This window comes from Pongo abelii, chromosome 7 (genome assembly GCF_028885655.2).
Source record: "Pongo abelii isolate AG06213 chromosome 7, NHGRI_mPonAbe1-v2.0_pri, whole genome shotgun sequence".
NCBI classification, from domain to species: domain Eukaryota; kingdom Metazoa; phylum Chordata; class Mammalia; order Primates; family Hominidae; genus Pongo; species Pongo abelii.
Window position 1 is genome coordinate 89,261,207 of NC_071992.2, and position 6,000 is coordinate 89,267,206.

The window sequence follows — 6,000 nt, forward strand, 5'->3', positions numbered from 1 at the left end:
CACAGATTCTAATTATTTCTGCTCTATGTTGAAATCTATAGGCATGGAGAAGAGGCAAATCTCTTTCATAGGTTATTTCTTAGTCAAGCAAGAAATAATATTTTTTCTTTTAATTTTATACTGCTAAAATTATAATTATATAATTATGAAAAAGCAGTTTGGGGAGTAGTCCATTTATGACTCAAGTATATCGCTGGTCCTTTCTTATTGTGCACCAAAAGAAAGGACCAGCAATTTACTTTTTGAATCTGGGAAACCTAATTGTGGGTGGGGTGTGGGTGTTGGCAAATAAAATGTGTGGGTTGGCAAGTTGTTTGAATATACTTGCATGACTGTGGGTGAGGTAGTGGGTGTGTGTGTGTGTGTGTGTGTGTGTGTGTGTAGCTCAGCAATTACAATAAAACCTCATAAGTTTTGAAAAAAGGTGGGACATAATGAACTCATGAGTAGATATCTATCATAATTACACATGCATCCTGTCTTTCTGTGCTAGTATTGTTGAAGATAGCTCTCCTTTAACAAATTGATGATATTTGAAACCCCTCATGTTGTAAGTAGTTTAAATATCTCTCCTGGACATTATTCATGTTATTAATTTTCTTTGCAATGCCTTCTTTTCAAATGTGCTACAAAGGTAACCTTCAATCAAGATTGAATTAGTGTTATTTTCAGAGTAGCAGCATCTGAAATGATGAGGTTTGATTGCAAATGTCTTTTTTCCTAGCCATAGGAGTAATAATGATAGTTCTTTCCATCAGGTTGAAACAAAGCATATGATCATCTGTGTGAGTATAATGTCTTAGGTGCTTTCCTAGAAATATATTTTATAGTCTGGTTTAACTAGGGAAACAAGCAATTGGTAATTGCTAATGAGTTAGAAGGTACTGTTCAGGAATTTTAAGGCAGATCTTCCATTTTTGGGGTAAAAAAGGAACGATTCTGATGGGTTTAAGTATATCATCTCTTATGCATTCACATATGGCTTTGTGTGAAAAAGAAAGAGACAGTTCTAAATGGGTAACTTGGCAGGAATGCTGGTGATAGGAGATGATTTTACAGAGTTGATAGAAAGAGCAGGTTTGGCCTTGAATACAGAAATTTGGCCTCTGTGGGCTAAATACAGAGAAAGGACAGTGTGAATTTCCCAATATTGTTGTTCCAAAGGTGTGGCAGCAATATCAAAGCCAAAAATCCATTGTTGGAGCCACGAATCTCAAATTAAAGAAGAATGTTGCAAGCATCCCTTTCCTGTAATGAACTGGATCCAGGTTTCATTTGAGTGATAGCTTAATTGCTGGTCAATGACCTTTTATTTTTTTCTTCTGCTTAAGAGATTAAGCTTTATTCAGGGCACAGCTGAAGAGAGAACAAAGAGTCAGTAAATTAGCAGCATAATCTGTTGAGTCATGAGAACATAAAGCCTTGTCCTACACGCACAGAAGCATTTCAGCTTGGATGACACAGATCTGTCCTTTAAGGGCCATAGGCATTATTGCTTCTTCCTCCATCCCTCCCTATAGGTTTAATGCCAGCCACGGTGCCCCTTTCCCATTTTTATTGTTGAAGTTTTCTATCCTTCCTGTGGGGAAAAACATTTCTCTTCTTACTTCCATGAAACTGCTCGTGAAGGTCACCATGGCCTCCGCCTTGCTACATCCAAAGCTTGGTTCTCAGTCTTCATCCCACCTCACGTTGCAGCAGCAGCCGACACAGTCGCTCACTCTCTCTTCCAGCAAACATTTTCTTCTCTTGACTTCCAAGACTCTGCACTTTCCCTCCTACCTCTTCTGCTGCTGGATACATCTTCCCAGATGCTTGCTGCTTCCTTCTCTTTTCATTGACACACCCGGGGCTCAGACCTTAGATCACCCCTTTTTCTCTGCCTTCCATACACTCTTGGAAATCTCATTTGGTCTCATGGCTGTCTGTGCCGCAAACTCCCACACAAGCACCTCCAGCCCACACCTATCCCTGAATTCCAGACTCACAGAGCCAACCATCTATTCCATGTCTCTGCATTTCCACCTTCATGTGTCTGAAACTGAACTCTAGATCTTTCTTCCAAGTTGGCTTTCCTTGCCTTCTTTCACATCCCAGTTAAGGACAGCTTCATGTGTTTAAGTGCCCGAGCCAATTGCCTTGGAAGCATCCTTGACTCCTCTCTTCTGCTCACATTCCACATTTAACCTTTCAAAAAACCCTAATATCTGGAATCTCGTTACCACTTCTTACTATCTCCACTGCAACCGCTTTGGTCTGATCCACAAACATCCCTTGCATGGATTCTTGCAGTTGCCTTTTAGCTGGTCTTCAAGCTTCTATCCTTGTCCTCCGAGGTTGATTCTCTCCATTACCCTCAAAGTAGCCCAAGGCCCTCATCAAGGCCAATGAGGCACTGCATGATCTGTCCCTTCCCCCAACCATTCCCTCTCTGACTCCTCTTCCTTTCACTCATCCATTTCAGACACCATGGCCTCTTTGCTGTACATTTAACTTTCTAGATGTGTTTCTATTTTAGGGCCTTTGCACCTGTGGTTCTCTCTGCCTGGAATGTTCTTTCCCAGACATGTGCATCATGAACTCCTTCACTTCAAATCTTCTCTCTGATGTCATTTTCTTGCTGAGGTCACCTTGACAACTCTAAGTACCATTACAACCCCCTCCCTCCAGCCCTGCTGACTCCCCTGCTCTATTATTTTTCTATAACAATTATCATCTAGTAAGATACTATATAATATGCTTATTTTTATGCTTTAATAATTGTCAGCCACTTCTCACTAGAATGTAATCTTCATGGGGGCGGGGACTCTGTTTTGTACCTCAGCACCTATGATGGTATATGGCACATAGTAGGTCCTTGGTGGATGTTTGTTGAATGAATGAAAGAAAGCTATAGATGCTTGGGTGGCTGGCTTGCTCCCAGGGTGATGTGAACACTTTTCTCTCAAGCCTTTGATCGGAAGAGACCTCACTTCCTCAAGTGTTTGTTGGGGAGCAGGAGCAAGAATGAAGTTTCCCTGGGGGTAGTTTCTGGAGGAGAGAAAAAGAGAGCAGACCTTTCCTGCTGTTGCAGGGATAACTTGGGTGGTTCCTACTTGAGTGACGGAGGTGGGTGGTCAGGGAGCCTGGACTGGCTTGATGTATTTTGTATTCTGATATTTTTGCTTAACATTATATCATGAGCATTTCCTAATTTTAAAAATAATTTTCATGGTGATTATTTTAATGACAGCATACTTAAAATACAGTGTTAATGACTCAGCCTTGAAAGTAGATATGTGGATGCATGGAGATGATCATGGGTTGCTTTTGAGAATCTGAGGGTAATGTAGTTAAGAGCACAGGTTACAGTTAGGCTGTCTGGGTACAAATCCTGACTCTGGCCCTTTCCGCCTGTGTGCCCTTAGACAACTCACTTTCCTGTGCCTTACTTTCCTCCTCTGTAAAATTGGAATAGCAACAGTACCTGTATCTGTAACAGCAGCAGGGTTATTTTGGAGAATAGAAGAGTTAATATTTATAAAGTACTTGGGGACAGGCATGTTGGCTCATGCCTGTGATCCCAGAACTTTGGGAGGTCGAGGTGGGCGGATCACTTGAGGACAGGAGTTACCAGCCTGGCCAACATGGTGAAACCCCGTCTCTACTAAAAAATGCAAAAATTAGCTGGGTGTGGTGATGTGTGCCTGTAGTCCCAGCTACTCGGGAGGGTGAGGCAGGAGAATCGCTTGAACCCGGCAGGCGGAGGTTGCAGTGAGCTATCGTGCCACTGCACTCCAGCCTGGGCCACAGAGAAAGACTCTGTCTCAAATAAATAAATAAATAAGTAAATAAATAAGTAAATAGATAAATAAACAAAGTACTTGGACCCCTGTTACTCAAAGTGTGGTCTTCAGACCAGCATCATCAACAATACCTAGGGGCTTGTTATAATAGAAATGCAGACTCTCAGACCTGGCCCCAGCCCTGCTGAATCAGAAGCTGCCTTTTGACAATATCCCTAGGTACTTTCTATGGCCAGCAGGGAAACTGACTTAAGCAGTGCCTGGAACACAGCAAGTACTACATAATGTTGGTTAAATTTTAGAGCAGTTATTTTTTCACCAGTCAGACCTCTAAGGCTTATTTCTTGTTTGTGTCAGGCAAGCTTTTCCAATAAATAGCTGGGGGAATGTCTCAGGCCAATCACTGTGTACCTCTGGGCTGCAGCTTACTTGTCTGTGATGTGAGAGTCGGAAATGAGTAATTTCAGAAGTATCCTGCCAGCTCTGGCCCTTCGGTATTCAATACTGCCTCTCAATTCACACTTTACTGAGCAGGGAGTTAAAGAAGACCCAGGATTTCTTTTGGAGACTGTATAAAAAAGTAAGGCCTTGGAAAAATGTTTACAAATGTCCCTTATGGTGCAAGCTAATCACGCCAGAATTATCCGAATTAAAAAAAATCTCACAGGTTCATCTTATTCTGTCTTTTTATATTCTTTTTGGAGACAGAGTCTTACTCTGTCACCCAAGCTGGGGTACAGTGGAGTGATCTTGGCTCACTGCAACCTCCGCCTCCTAGGGTCAAGAAAGTCTCACGCCTCAGCCTCCGAAGAAGTTGGGATTACAGGCACCCACCACCACGCCCGGCTAATATTTTGTATTTTTAGTAGAGACTGCCATGTTGGCCAGGCTGATCTCAAACTCCTGACCTCAAGTGATTCACCCACCTTGGCCTCCCAAAGTGCTGGGGTTACAAGTGTGAGCCACCACACCCAGACCACCTTATTCTGTCTTCGTATTTATTTGATGATACTAAGAACTTGCAGAACTCTGTTGCTCTTGACAGCAGCTGGTCTATTAATTATTAGCCCTTTTAGAATAAAAAACAATGACCCTTACAAATTATCTAACTTTTGGTGACATAATTGCTTCATAGCCCATGATTCAGACAGAGTTAGCAATTCTAAGAGATTAATTTTCTAAAACGTAGCCAGTAATCACACCCTAACAGTCTGAAAGGGCTCCTAGAAAATAGTCCTTACTTTATAGAACAGGAAAATGAAAAGGAGGATGCCTCTCTTGAAAACATTTTTATAACCACTATCAAGATTTTCAACATGTTTCTATGACTGGCAGAATACAGGTCCAATTCCTTGGCCTGGTTGGTATTCTTGACCCATTTTTATTTGGCTCTAAATAATCTTTTATGGACTGAATTTTGTCTGTGTTCTTTCCACAAATTTATGTGTTGAAGCCCTACCTCCTGATATAACTATTGGGAAATAAAAGTAAAATTCTAAGCCCCTCAACTGAGTGAACAGACCTTCTCTTGGCCATGGCAACTCCAGAATAACCTTGAAAATGGTTCTCAGCCATGATGGTATGGGAGGTTGGACACATCTTGTTATATCCGCTCCCTTACTAACAGCCATTAGGCCTTCTTCCCTACAGGTTAAACAGAAAGTAGCCCTCTCAAAAGACTCTGCTGCTGATATCAACCAAGCACCTGATGCTGCCCCTCCCTTTTGCAGTTTTGGTGCAACAACGGACCAGCATTTCTTCCTGATGAGAGACAATTGACCATGGAGTGGTTCTGGCCAGTCTGTGGAGAATGTGCTGTGAAGGTTTTCCTGTCATCTGCTTCATCTTTTGATGTCAGAGGGCCTAAAACTCCACCCTGGGATTATGCTAACACTGCCATTTTTTGTACACAGGACCCATGAAGAGGCATGAAGCTCAATTGCACATGTGTATGTTTTTCCTTTTGTAAATATTAATGACTCCTCCTATAATTTGTTGAATATGTACACTTAACCACCCAACATACCATACGTTTCTGTTCCCTTTTTCCCCTCCCTTGAAGTATCTGTTTTTGGCTTCTGACCAGAGGCTACACTTCCCAGCCTCTGGGAATGGCCACCCTGCAGGCTGAAACTCTTCATGAGAAATAAAGCTCTTCTTTCTAAATTTATGAAACTTGTCATTCTTAAATTGATATGATATTTGGAGATAGAGC